This window comes from Phyllopteryx taeniolatus, chromosome 1, assembly GCF_024500385.1.
Source record: "Phyllopteryx taeniolatus isolate TA_2022b chromosome 1, UOR_Ptae_1.2, whole genome shotgun sequence".
Taxonomy (NCBI): Eukaryota; Metazoa; Chordata; class Actinopteri; order Syngnathiformes; family Syngnathidae; genus Phyllopteryx; species Phyllopteryx taeniolatus.
In genome coordinates, this window is record NC_084502.1 from 45,164,576 (window position 1) to 45,179,569 (window position 14,994).

Sequence of the window (14,994 nt, forward strand, 5' to 3'; positions counted from 1 at the left end):
CGTCCACCGAAGAGGTGAGACAGGCTTCAGCTCTTCCCGAAAAGCTGCACAACACTCGTCCTGTCTCAGCTTCCACCACATGGGTCTCTTCTCTGCCTTTGTTTTTCTAATCTTCCTCCCCACCACCAGAGTCATCTTACACACCACCATCCTATGCTATCTAGCCAAACTCTACCCTACCACTATCTTACAGTTGGTAACCTCCTTCAGATTATATCGTCTGCACAAGATGTAATCCACCTGCATGCTTTTACCTCCGCTCTTGTAGGTCACCCTATGTTCGTGCCTCTTCTGGAAAAAAGTGTTCACTACAGCCATTTGCATCCTTGTCTACCACCATCTGTCCCTCCAAGTTCCTTTCCTGGATGCCGTACTTACCCATCACTTCTTCATCACCCCTATTACCTTCACCAATATGTCCATTACAATCTGCACCAATTACGACTCTCTCTGTGTCTGGGACGCTCAGAACTACTTCGTCTAGCTCCTTCCAGAATTTCTCTTTCACCTCTCGGTCACATCCTACCTGTGGGGCGTAGCCACTAATCATGTTACACATAACACCCTCAATTTCAAGTTTCAGCCTCATCACTCGATCAGATACTCTTTTCACCTCCAAGACATTCTTAGCCAATTCTTCTTTTAAAATAACCCCGACTCCGTTTCTCTTCCCATCTACACCATGGTAAAATAATTTAAACCCTGCCCCTAAACTTCTAGCCTTACTGCCGTTCCACCTGGTCTCCTGGACACACAATATATCAACCTTTCTCCTTATCATCATGTCAACCAACTCCCGAGATTTTCCTGTCATAGTCCCAACATTCAGTTCAAGGCTCTTTGCTTTCCTCTTCTCTTTCTGCCAAAAAACCCGCTTTCCACCTCTTCTTCTTCTTCTTTGACTTCGACCCACAGTAGCTGAATTTCCAACGGCGCCCTGCAGGTTGACGGCGCGGACGTTGTTAACCCGGGCCACGACCGATCCGGTATGGAATTCTTTGGATGAACGCTCATATTTGTTTGGCAAAGTTTTAAGCTGGATGCCCTTCCTGACGCAACCCTCTGCATTTATCCGGGCTTGGGACCGGCCTACAGTTAGCACTGACTTGTGCCCCCCATAGGGCTGCATTCGAGTAATGTATAATTGGCCCCACAGACATGTGACAACGAACTCAAGTCAAAAAATTGCCAGCATGTTGTAATGGAATTATAGGTTAGGTGTTTAAGAAGTTGATGGCAAGAGGGAAGAAGCTGTAGAAATGTCTGCTAGTTCTAGTTTGCATTGATCGGTAGCGCCTACCTGAGGGTAGGAGCTGGAAGAGCTGGTGACCGGGATGCGGAGGGTCCGAGAGGATTTTGCACGCTCTTGTCTTAGTTCTGGCAGTGTGCAAGTCCTCAAGGGTGGGTAGGAGGGTATCGGCAATCCTTTCAGCAGTTTTGATTGTCCGTTGCAGTCGGAGTTTGTCCTTTTTTGTAGCAGCATCAAACCAGACTGTGATGGAAGAATACAGGACTGATTCGATGACCGCTGTGTAGAACTGCCTCAGCAGCTCCTGTGGCAGGCCGTGCTTTCTCACAAGCCGCAGGAAGTACATCCTCTGCTGGGCCTTTTTGAGGACGGAGTTGATGTTGATCGCCCACTTCAGGTCCTGAGAGACTGTAATTCCCAGGAACTTGAAGGTCTCGACGGTTGACACAAGGCAGCTGGACAAGGTGAGGGGCAGCTGTGGCGAAGGATGCCTCCTGAAGTCCACGATCATCTCTACAGTCTTGAGCGTGTTCAGCTCCAGGTTGTGTCGGCCGCACCACAGCTCCAGCCTCTCAACTTCCTGTCGATATGTAGACTCGTCACCCTCCTTGATGAGGCCGATGACAGTGGTGTCATCTGCAAACTTCAGGAGTTTGACAGCCGGGTGCGTTGAGGTGCAGTCGTTCGTGGAGAGAGAGAAGAGCAGCGGAGAGAGGACACAACCTTGGAGCGCCCCAGTGCTGATGCTGCGTGTGGATGAGGTAGTCTCTCCCAGCCTCACCTGCTGTGTCCTGCCTGTCAGAAAGCTGTAAATCCACTGGCAGATGGCAGGTGAGATGCTGAGCTGGAGAACCTTGGATGAAAGGAGTTTAGGGATGATGGTGTTGAACGCTGAGCTGAAGTCCACGAACAGGATCCTCGCGTAGGTCCCTGCACTGTCAAGGTGTTCTAGGATGAAGTGCAGTCCCATCTTGACTGCATCATCCACAGACCTGTTCGCTCGGTCGGCAAACTGCAGGGGGTCCAGCAGGGGACCTGTGACGCTCTTGAGGTGGTCCAGCATGAGACGTTCAAAGGATTTCATGACCACAGATGTCAAGGCGACAGGCCTGTAGTCATTTAGACCCGAGATTGTAGGTTTCTTGCGGAATGGAATGATGGTGGAGCGTTTGAATCAGGATGGTACTTCGCACAGTTCCAGAGATCTATTGAATATCTGTGTGAAGACTGGAGCGAGCTGGTCCACGCAGACTGAGGCAGGATGGGGACACATGGTCTGGGCCTGCCGCTTTGTTAATATTTTGTTGTTTGAAGATGCGTCTCACATCCTGTTCGCGGATGGTTAACGCAGAAGTTGGTGGAGTGATAGTGGTCGGTGGTGCGGCTGGGTGGGTATGGGGTGTGAAAGTGTCCTTTTCAAATCTGCAGTAGAAGGTGTTCAAGTCGTTGGCTAGTGTGCTATTGTTCTCAGCTTGGGGAAATCGTCGCTTGTAATTGGTCAGCGATTGGAATGCATGCCAAACTGATTTAGAGTCGTTAGCGCTAAGCTGTTTTTCCAACTTTGCTGCATAGTTCCTCTTTGCAATGTTAATTTCTTTAGTCAGCTGGTTTCTTGCGCGATTATAACGGGCCCTATCCCCACTCTGATATGCATCCTCCTTGGCTTGGCGAAGCTGCTTAAGTTTGGCAGTGAACCACGGCTTGTTGTTGTTGAATGTGCAAAATGACTTTGTTGGTACACATACCTCTTCACAGAAACTTATATAGGATGCGATATTCATCCAGGCTGCCAGTTGAATTTTCAAAGACACTCTAGTCTGTGCAGTCTAAACAGTTTTGAAGTTCCATCTTTGCTTCATTGGTCCACTTTTTCACTGTTTTCACCATAGGCTTCGCACATTTAAGTTATTGCCTATATGTTGGTATTAAGTGAATTAAGCAGTGATCACCTGAGCGGAGGGCTGCACGAGGTATAGCACGGTATGCGTTTTTTAGCGTAGTAAGGCAGTGGTCTAAAATGTTATTTTCCCTCGTCGGTGCTTGTATTCGGGAGTTCGTGGTTGAGTTTAGCTTTGTTAAAGTCCCCGAGAATAATGACGGGTGAGTCTGGGTGTTTTTTTCACTTTCGTTGACTAGTTCGGCGAGCATTAGCAGTGCGGCGTTCGTGTTAGCTTGAGGCGGAATATAGGCGCCAGCGAGAATGAATGATGCGAACTCACGCGGCGAGTAGAATGGCTTTTGTTTTCCCCGATAACTCCGTGATGCGGTCTGCTCGGTGAAGATGAAAACCCGGAAGCATGACGCCATTGAGTACAGCGTCACAAAGCCAAGTCTCACATGGCGGCGGAACGTCCGAAGTCTTTACTGGTCTTTACCAGAAGATGACGCTCGTCCATCTTGTCGGATAGGGAGCGTACATTCATGAGGTGGACGGACGGAAACGCCAATCTGTATCCTCTCTTGCGGAGTTTCACCTGGATGCTGGCTCGCTTCCCTCTGTGGCGTCGCCTCCGTTTCCATGCACCGAGGACCGCAGTCGCTGCTCCGGTAAGTAACTCGGGGAAAAAAACTGAGCGGATTTGCGAAAGTTGCTGAAAGAAAGTGCGGAGTAGCCTCCTTTATGGTTAGCAAGTCTCCCCTTGTGTAAGTGAGTCGTGTAATGTCTCCAAAGACGAACGCAAAACACAAAAACAAAAACAATACTTGAGAGCGCGTAACCGAGGCGACCACACTGGTAGGCGCCATCTTGTATGATGTCAATTTCTCCAATTAATATGATATAATATGTCAATTTTGGGTCACTTCACTTCAACTATCAAAAGTCAGGAAGCAGTTCAGCTAATTATAGGCAGCTGTGTTTCATCCTGAATTGCACTATGACCTGAATCACACTTGTTTTGTGGATAAAGAATAGGTGGTGAACGATGTTAAGGTGATGATAGTCAAGTTGGTGTCGACTGATTGATGACGTTATTGTTATTTTTCTCCACTAGAATAGCCATGTAAAAAAAAAAAATCGCTGTGCACTCTAACCTTCTCCCTCACTCGCACACTGTCTGACTGCTTTGCTGTTGATACATCCCACTCCCCTACACATTCATCCAATGACATTCAGATACAGTTTAGGTACCGTTGAAAGTTATACACTTCTAACAACAGTTCATGTAACACAACAGGATCGCTACTTGCTAGAGTATAGTATGAAGTTAAAAACAAAATAAAAGAGGAGGAAATGTATTTTAGCAAACCTTCACTTGTGTTATAGGAAATGTTGTTGCAAGAGCTTTTTAAAATCTGACTTTCTTTGACAGTCACTGCATATATCAGCCGGAGCAGAGAGCAGACACACACATGCAACTTGTGAGTGAGCTAAGACGGGAGGACAATCTTTCTTTGACACATTAACCTGTCATTTTGACAATAAAGTGGTTATTAATCGACCATGGCTTTCCTCCATGTCACTGTATAAGCATAACGCCACAGTATATTGTGAGAACATTTGGTGGTGAGAATTTACAGCTCGTCAAATTGCGTTGGCTTTAGCCTTTTCAATGAGCCGTCAATGCCCAAAACACGTGACTGGCGATTACTCGACTACAAGCTATGACCGTCATTAAACAGTGGCAAAGTCAACCTGTAGATTAGTCGACTAATTGGTTCACCTCCTAATAAACAATGGCAAAAAAAAAAAAGGACACTTTATAATGGGAAACGAATTGGATCCAAAGTGTTTACTGTGAATCAAATCAGAATCAGAATCATCTTTATTTGCCAAGTATGTCCAAAAAACACACAAGGAATTTGTCTCCGGTAGTTGGCATGAGTGGCCAGTATTGGTCAACAACAGATATGCAAATAGTGCAGCGTGGCGAGACAGCTACAGTGAGTGCATGAGTAATATGTAATTGGCCCCACAGAAATGTGACAATGAACTCAAGCCAAAGAATTGCCAGCATGTTGTAATAATATAAGAATAATATTACTATCATCATCATCATCATCATCATCTTATTATGGCTGGTTCATCTTTTTTAATACATACAGAGGATATAATAATATAATAATATTTGGATGTATCACTACTTTGGGGAGGTCTCAAAGACGACCAAAATTGTAACCCTTCACTGAAAGGAAATTTGAATGTTCAGAAACACTCCTCCGAAGAACACCGCAGTCATGTACGCCGAGTCCTCCAGCACCTCCTTGAAAACCGCCTGTATGTCAAACCCGACAAATGCAAATTCCACCTCTCCTCCGTAGACTTCCTAGGCTACATCATTGCTGAAGAACAATTGCAACCATACCCTGACAAAATCCAAGCAGTCGTTAACTGGCCCACTCTCACCACCCACAAAGAACTGCGTTTCGTCAGATTCGGCAATTTCTACCGCCGCTTCATCAGCACTTACAGTAGAGTCGCAATTCCTCTCACCAGTCTCACCTCCACCAGCTCTCCGTTCCAATCGACCTCAGCCGCATCCCAACCCTTTGATCAACTGAAAACCCTTTTCATCAGTGCTCCCATCTTACGTCACCCAGACCCCTCCATTCATGGTAGAGGTGGACGCCTCAGACTCTGGGAAGGGGGGCCGTTCTCTCGCAGCGGGATCCCTCTTCCAAAAACTTCGCCCCTGTGCTTTCTTTTCCCGTCGTCCATCCTCTGCTGAAGGGAAATTCGACGTTGGCAACCGAGAACTGCTAGCCATCATCTGGACATTGGAGAAATGGAGGCACTGGCTGGAGGGGACTGAAGTACCGTTTTTTATCTGACTGATCACAAGAATCTTGCTTACCTCCGTTCCACCAAACGCCTTAACCCCCTGATAATCTCGCTGGGCCCTTTTCTTGAGCCGATTTGATTTTAGCCTCTCCTTCCCACCTGGATTGCATCACGTGACCGACGCATTGAGCAGCGCGGCCCCTATGTAACACTTGACGCGCACACGGCACAAATTGTCGCCGCACACAGATTCCCGCGGAGATCATCTCTTGTGATTGGTCGTTTTAGTCACATGCTGTGATGACGTACTCAGCTTTCCCCTTGGTTCCTCAATGTTGCCATCTTTAAAATACAAAACACCTACGCCGCCGCCTTCTTGATCGATTTTGCAATATAATTAAACACATCATCTGGTCATCTAGGTCCATTTGTTCTAGCAGGCATTGTTCCACGGTTGCCATTGTTGTTGCTTTGTTCCTTGTTCTGGAAAGTAAAAACGGCTACCGGAATTGGCCATAAAATGCAGAGGAAACTCCACCCTGTGGTGTCCTAGCCAATACCAGCCAGAGTGACACCCCCGACTTGGAGGAGAACTCCAGCACATTTTCAAAACAGCGTGAGTGGGTTGCACTAGTGTATTGCGCACGGGATAGCCGCAGTGACATCAGCATGGTCACCACCCGCACTAGTATAAAGAAGCCTTAAGGTTACTTCCCGGTGGCTAACGCGAACTAACGCTACCGCGTGCTAACGAGCAAGAGCTCGTCGGGAGTTTGACGCCTTTTCGTTCTAACGGCTCCCACACAGTTGCGAGCATACAACCGTCGGAAAACAGTTGTAGCTTATATTGGTTTGGATAAAAGCATAATTAATTTGGAAATGGGGTCGAAGAGTTAACTTCTGTGTTTCCATCCATCCATCCATCTATTTTCTACCGCTTATCCGAGGTCGGGTCGCGGGGGGAGTAGCTTTAGCACGGACGCCCAGACTTCCCTCTCCCCAGCCACTTCATCCAGCTCTGCCGGGGGGATCCCGAGGCATTCCCAGGCCTGTTTTCAGTACCCCATACTCCCCCCCCCCCCCCCCCCCCCCACAGAACTTCCCGAGGGACATGGTCGAACGCCTTCTCCAAGTCCACAAAACACATGTAAACTGGTTGGGCGAACTCCCATGCACCCTCGAGGACCCTGCCAAGGGTGTAGAGCTAGTCCACTGTTCCATGGCCAGGATGAAAACAACACTCCTCCTCCTGAATCTGAGATTCGACTTCCCGACGCACCCTCCTCTCCAGCACCTCATTATAAACCTTACCAGGGAGGCTGAGGAGTGTGATCCCCCTGTAATTGGAACACACCCTCCGGTACCCCTTCTTAAAAAGGGGGACCACCACCCCTGTCTGCCAATCCAGAGGCACTGTCCCTGATGTCCACGCGATGTTGCAGAGGCGCTACAACATCCAGAGCCTTGAGGAACTCCGTCTGTGTTTCCTTCCGAGATAATTCAAGCGAATGTTAGAATGTTACAATTAAAGCTATATTTGCGTCGTATAGGGCACCACGTTTATAATTTTAGAGAAAGTGACGAAAAACCTCTCTCAAGCACTGTTCTGTCGAAGGCTCACTACATTCAATAAGATGATAGTTCTTGATTTCAGCGGTCAAATGTTTCACTCAAACACACAAAGTACACAACAGGAGGTTTAATTTAGAGAACATTTAATGAAAACTACAGGGATATTCAGGGAACAGATGCAGAGGGACTTGACTATGAAAATCACAGGTAAACATACGTAAAGAACAAGCTATAGGACAAATGGCTGAACTCATGATGTGAGTGTGAAATGAGTTGATGCGTGTTGAGCGATGATAAAGCTGGGAATCTCTGTTATCATTAGTTTAATGCCAAATTGGTATGCACTAATTTGTACTTGGTAAACAGCAAGGTGTACTCACATTTTGTAGATCAAGCTTGTCAAGCAGCGATTTACTTCCAAAGTCTCAACAGGACGCCGACAGGTTAATTTGAAGAAAAAGATGAAAAAAGGAAAAATAGTAGGGGACTAAAACACAAGAAGAAGGTTGCTTGCCACAAGCTCAGAGGGTAAATTGCACATGAACATCTTTCCTGCCTGGGAAAACTCGCTGGCAACTCAAACTCTTACGCTAGGAGAAGCGGAGTTGAGGAGTTGTGCAGAGTCGTCTCTTTGGCCAGGCGAGTGTTGAATCGACTGGGAAGCTGCTTAGCCGGGCCGAGCCCATGTGGCTCAGCCGCCCTCATGGCGTGGGGGATGTAGAGGAAGGGGATAGGTTTTGGAGCTTAGCAGGAAACGAGACCGAGATGAGGAGAAGGCTTTTGTGCCTTTAGGGAGGGGACAAAGGACCAGAGTGGGAGAATAAACCACACCTCTGCTATTTAATTGCATCCTAAGTTTTATCTGTGGGCTAAAACCCAGTATATCTTAAAAATATTTCCCAGCTTTTGCATTGTCTCACACACCATGGTTAACCTATGCAATGATTGTTTCAACTGTTGTTTGGTGGAGAAGAACACTTAATATTAGTTATGTAAACTTTCGTATTGTATGAGATAAAACATCATTCTTTTCAAACAGACTTGGCAGCACACCTGTATAAGAAGAATCTGTCATTAATGACATTGCTATCACGATGTACACTTAGAACATTCATGCAGGGTTTTTATGTTTGAAGCAGGAATTTAAACACACTAATGTTGCAGTCACTGTGATTCAGCTTGCAGAGCTCCTTTAGCACCAGCAGGCTTTGCTCAGGTTCCACTAATGATCCCAGATAGTCAGAGGACTTGCAGATGCCCTATTGGAGGTTAAAATGTCAACACAGGGCCGATTCTAATTCTCCGATGGGTTCATGGAGAGGCCAGTTTAACTAATAAATTCATTGTCATCAATTATTCCTCACTTCCGCGTCAGGTCATGAAGTACTTTCCATTTATTTTTTATTTTTTATTTTTTTTTAATTTCCGGTCACTTAGCTTTCCACACTGAAAGGTCTTTGTTACTGAGAAGACCCAGGAGGGCAGTGAAGGTGTCTTTATCTAATTTTAAGGAGGGTCCACTTGAGTTAAAACAGACGTCCGGTGGTTTGTAGGCCTGGTCTACATGCTGAGGGTTCTAGGTGGGGGGAATAGGAATGCAAAGGTCATCAGTTCTTGCTGTGATATCTGTTAAATATATATATATTATAGTGAATATCCATTACAAAGTCATTGGCTGACTGTTGACTTTTTGGATACTGATCTTTAAGACGATGTATGAATTGAGCACTGTCAGGTTTTTTTTTTCTTTTAAACTATCGGTACTAAAAAAAAAAAAAAAAAAAAAAAACTGGTACAATGCTATTTTGGCATCATAATAACTTGCTACGGTACTGGTTTGGGTATTTGGTACATCTAACATTTACAATAAAAATTTAATTCTTAGCAACTATTTAAACAATGCCGCTCAGCATCATGGGGATTGCAGCGTGAACTCCCTCAACAAGGGAACTGGGAATAACTTTTCACAGGTAAAAATATTATTGGGGCTCTTTTTTCAAATGTTCTGTATTAATAGCACATGCTTTGGTTTGACAAAAAAGGAAACCTCATGAAAATTATTATATATTTATCATTATTAAGTTATGAATTATTTTCAATTTCTAAAAATTGCCTTTGATGGGGCGGCACAGGGCGGCACGGTGGACGACTGGTTAGAGCGTCAGCCTCACAGTTCTGAGGACCCGGGTTCAATCCCCAGCCCCGCCTGTGTGGAGTTTACATGTTCTCCCCATGCCTGCGTGGTACCAGTTCAGGGTGTACCCCGCCTCCTGCCCGATGACAGCTGGGATAGGCTCCAGCACGCCCGCGACCCTAGTGAGGAGAAGCGGCTTAGAAAATGGATGGATGGATGGATGGGGCGGCACAGTGGCCGACTGGTTAGAGTGTCTGCCTCACACTTCTGAGGTCCCGGGGTTCTCCCCGTGCCTGCGTGAGTTTTCTCCGGGCACTCTGGTTTCCTCCCACATCCCAAAAACATGCATGGTAGGTTAATTGACAACTCTAAATTGCCCATCGGTGTGAATGTGAGTGCAAATGGTTGTTTGTTTATATGTGCCCTGCGATTGGCTGGCAACCAGTTCAGGGTGTACCCCGCCTCCTGCCCGATGATAGCTGGGATAGGCTCCAGCACGCCCGCGACCCTAGTGAGGAGAAGCGGAGTAATTGGAGCCACTCTAGAATATAACAATAAACTCTAGAATATAACAATAAACAGCCCCCATGACGGAATATACATTTAGGACATAAAAAACATGTGTGGGGAGTCATTGAGTAATGAAAGCGTACCACGAGTGGGGTGATACTGATAAAATGACAATTGTGCAAATGATGCAGTCCTCAAACATTTTTGACTAGTTTAAAGTGACTAATAGTGCAGTGATCTGGTACAGTGTCAATTGTGCAAATGGTGCAGAGAGTTCTCAAACACAAGTGGCCAACAACAGTACGCGTGATAAAACAGTGAGTGTATGAATAATGTGTCCTGACAGAGATATAAAAATAGTCAGCATGTTGCAATAAACTTCTAAGTTAACTGTTAATGGTTTAAGAAGTTAATGGCAAGAGTGAGGCAGCTGTTGGAATCTCTGCTGGTTTTTAATTTGCATTGATCTATTGCGCCTACATGAGGGAAGGAGCTGGAACAAGTGGTGACCAAGGATGTGAAGGGTCCAAGAAGATTTTGCGTGCCCTTGTTTTACTCCTGGCAGACTGCAAGTCCTCAAGAGTGGGTAGATGGGTACCAATAATTTGGCAGTCAAGGCAGCCTTGACTGTCCGTTGCAGTTTTTTTGCAGCATTTTGTCCTTCATTCTGGCAGCATCAAACCAGACATGAACACAGAACCGATTCAATGACTGCTGTGTAGAACTGCCTTAACAGCCCCTGTGCCAGGCTGTGCTTCGTCAGAAGCCGCAGGAAGTACATCCTCTGGTCGGCCTTTTTGAGGATGGAGTCGATGATGGTCTCCCTCTTCAGGTCCGGAGAAACTGTAATTCCCAGGAACTTAAAGGTCTCGACGGTTGACACAGGGCACTTGGACAGCGTGAGGGTTAGCTGTGGTGAAGGATGTTTCCTGAAGTCTATGATCATCTCTACCGTCTTGAGCGTGTTCAGCTCCAGGTTGTGTTGGCGGACCAAAACTCCATCTGCGCCATTCTCTGTCGATAGGAAGACTCATCACCATCTTTGATGAGGCCAATGACTGTGGTGTCATCTGCAAACATCAGGAGTTTGACAGCTGGGTGCATTGAGGTGCAGTTGTTCGTATAGAGAGAGAAGAGCCGCGGAGAGAGGACACATACTTGGGGGGCTGATGATGAATGTGAATGAGGTGGCGTCCTCAACTGCTGTGACCTGCCCACAAGGAACCTGTAGATGGCAGACGAGACATTGAGCTGGAGAAGCTTGGGGGAGATGAGTACAGGGATGATGGTATTGAACGCAGAGCTGAAGTCCAGGAACAGGATCCTCGCGTAGGTCCCTGTGCCGTTGAGGTGTTCAAGGATGAACTGCAGTCACATATGACTGCATCATCCATAGACCTATTTGCTCAGTTGGCAAACTGCAGTGGGTCCAGCAAGGGTCCTGTGACGCTCTTGAGGTGGTCCAGCACAATACGTTCGAAGGACTTCTTGACCACAGATGTCAGACTGACAGGTCTGTAGTCATTGAGTCCTGAAATTGCAGGTTTCTTGGGGACTGAGATGATGGTAGTGCGTTTGAGGCAGGATGGGACTTCACACAGTTCGAAAGATTTATTGAACATCAGTGTGAAAATTGGGGCAAGCTGGTCCACCGAGACTTTCAAGCAGGGGAGAGATATACTCTCCGGGCATGCTGCTTTGTTGATCTATTGTTGTTTAAACACACGTTTCACATCCTGTTCTAGAATGGTCAAAGGGGAGGAGTGTGTGTGTGCGTGTGTGTGTGTGTGTGTGTGTGTGTGGCGGGGGGTCAGAGGTGTGATGGTGGTCATCGGTGGTGTGACTGGATGGTTGTGGGGTGTGAAAGTGTCCTTTTAAAATCTGGAGTAGAAGGTACTCAAGTCATCAGCGAGTTCTCCATTGTTCTCTGCTTTGGGAATGATCGCTTGGAGCAGGTTAGCAACTATATTCCTAGCCAAACTGACACAGTTGTTAGCAAAAACTGTTTTCCCCAGCTTTTTGGCTTAACGTTAATTTCCTTTGTCAGCTGGTTTGTCCCCACTCCGATAGGCATCCTCTTTAGCCTGGCGGAGTTTGCAAAGTTTGGCAGTGAACCATGGCTTGTTGTTATTGAACGTGCAAAATGTCTTCGTCGGTACACATACGTCTTCACAGAAGTGCAGTGCAGTGTGTGCTGAGCTCCGTGACATCAGTACATAATTTTTCGTTGATGTAGAAACATATTCCATCACCTTTTATTTTCCCGATAGCTAAATTTTGCAGTCTGCTCTGTGTAGTTGGAAGCCGGGCAGAAGTACGGCACCGTCGGGGATGCGTTCACAAAGCTAGGTTTCCATGAAGATGAGGGTGATAGAATGTGCAGTCTTTACTGGTCTTTGTGAGATGATGAAGCTCTTCCATTTTGTTGGGTTGAGAGCATAGATTTGTGAGGTGACTCAACGGAAGCGGCTGTAGCCGGTTGTCATGGCAACGCCAAGAACTGATAAACTGTTGCCTTCCTGCCTCCTGAACCTCAATCAGCCAGATGGCTTTCACAAGACACAGGAAACATGGTTTATATCATCTGACGCCATAAAACTTCCTCATGACTTGCACAGCATGATTGGAGGAGGAAGTGATTGATGACTGTTGAACAATGGAACACGGTCACAACCCAGCGGTGGTTAGAGACACTGCCTGCGAACATTAAAATTACGTTGAAGAGGTCTCCTACGGGCGGCACGGTGGCCGACTGGTTAGAGCGTCAGCCTCACAGTTCTGAGGACCCGGGTTCAATCCCCGGTCCCGCCTGTGTGGAGTTTGCATGTTCTCCCCGTGCCTGCGTGGGTTTTCTCCGGGCACTCTGGTTTCCTCCCACATCCCAAAAACATGCATTAATTGGTGACTCTAAATTGCACGTAGGTGTGACTGTGAGTGCGAATGGTTGTTTGTTTCTATGTGCCCTGCGATTGGCTGGCAACCAGTTCAGGGTGTACCCCGCCTCCTGCCCGATGACAGCTGGGATAGACTCCAGCACGCCAGCGACCCTAGTGAGGAGAAGCGGCTCAGAAAATGGATGGATGGAAGGTCTCCTACGTTTGTGATAAACAGAACAAACCTTTAGGAATGTTCTAAATGCCTTCCGAATTTGTTCCTCCTGTATGTGCCACTGCCCAGTCTGAGGTTCTGAGGACTCTGGAGAAGGTTTTCGTCCAGGATATCCCTGTACTTGCCCGCATTCATCTGTCCTTCGATTGCAACCAGTCGTCCTGTCCCTGCAGCTGAAAAACACACCCACAGCATGATGCTGCCACCACCATGCTTCACTGTTGGGGCTGTATTGGACAGGTGATGAGCAGTGCCTGGTTTTCTCCACAAGTGCCACTTAGAATTAAGTCCAACAATTTCTATATTGGTCTTATCAGACCAGATAATCTTATTTCTCACCATCTTGGAGTCCTTCAGGTGTTATTTAGCAAACTCCATGCGGGCTTTCATGTGTCTTGCACTGAGGAGAGGCTTCCGTCGTGTCACTCTGCCATAAAGCCTCGACTGGTGGAGAGCTGCAGTGATAGCTGACTTTCTAGAATTTCTCCCATCTCGCGACTGCATCTCTGGAGCTCAGCCACAGTGATCTTTGGGTTCTTCTTCACCTCTCTCACCAAGGCTCTTCTTCCGCAATTGCTCAGTTTGGCCGGACAGCCAGCTCTAGGAAGGGTTGTGCTCATCCCAAACGTCTTCCATTTCAGGATTATGGAAACCACTGTGCTCTTAGGAACCTTAAGTACAGCAGAACGTTTTTTGTAACCTTGGCCAAAGCTGTGCCTTGCCACAATTCTGTCTCTGAGCTCTTCAGGCAGTTCTTTTGACCTCATGATTCTCATTTGCTCTGACATGCACTGTGAGCTGTAAGGTCTTATATAGAGAGGTGTGTGGCTTTCATAATCAAGTCCAATCATTATGGGCGTACTCAATCCCCGGGAGGAATGAGCTCCAGGAGGAGGGGTTGCGTGCGGCAACACAACGGAGGGCTGATTCTAGTGATTGGTTTGCCCGCTCCGTCTGGCTGTTGGTCTGCAAATGATATCCTGACGACAAGCTGTCTGCTGCGCCCACCACTTTACAGAATTCCTTACATACCAGGGATGAGAACTGAGGACTTCTGTCAGAGACAATATCGATGGGAATACCGTGGAGTCTAAAGACATGCTGGACAAGGAAGTTAGCACTTTCAAGGGCGGATGGTAGTTTGATATCCGTAACTCTATGAAATATTACGCTGCTGATTTAGCGCTCTGCGTGAGCGTGAGGAGACGACGGGCTTCTTTGCCCTGAACGGAGTGATCGAACACTTTATGGAGTTCGTTGGAAAAGGAATCGAATGAGTGGAGTACCGGGGAGGAGTTTTGCCATTAGGAAGTGGATCATTTTGCTGCTTTGCTGCAGAGGAGGTTAGTGACATAAGCTACTTTGGATTGTTCGGTGGGATAACTGTATGGTTGAAGGTTGAAAACGAGTGAGCAATTGAGGAAAAACTGGCTACATGCACCTAGGTTCCCGGAGTAGGGCTCGGGCGGCGGCACATGAGGTTCTTTGTATGGGAGGCAGGGTGTCTCTGAGGCTGCAGGCTCGGAAGGCGTATTTACAGGTGGAAATTTGGATAGCATCGTCAAGGACAGGAGGGATAGTTCTTGTCTTTCTATGTGGACTCCTTGGAGAGTGAGTGCGTTCATCAGTGCCTTCGGAGTTGCTGGGTCCATAATGGCCAAAGTATTCCGTCACGTGTGCGGAGTAGCTGGACCCAAGAGC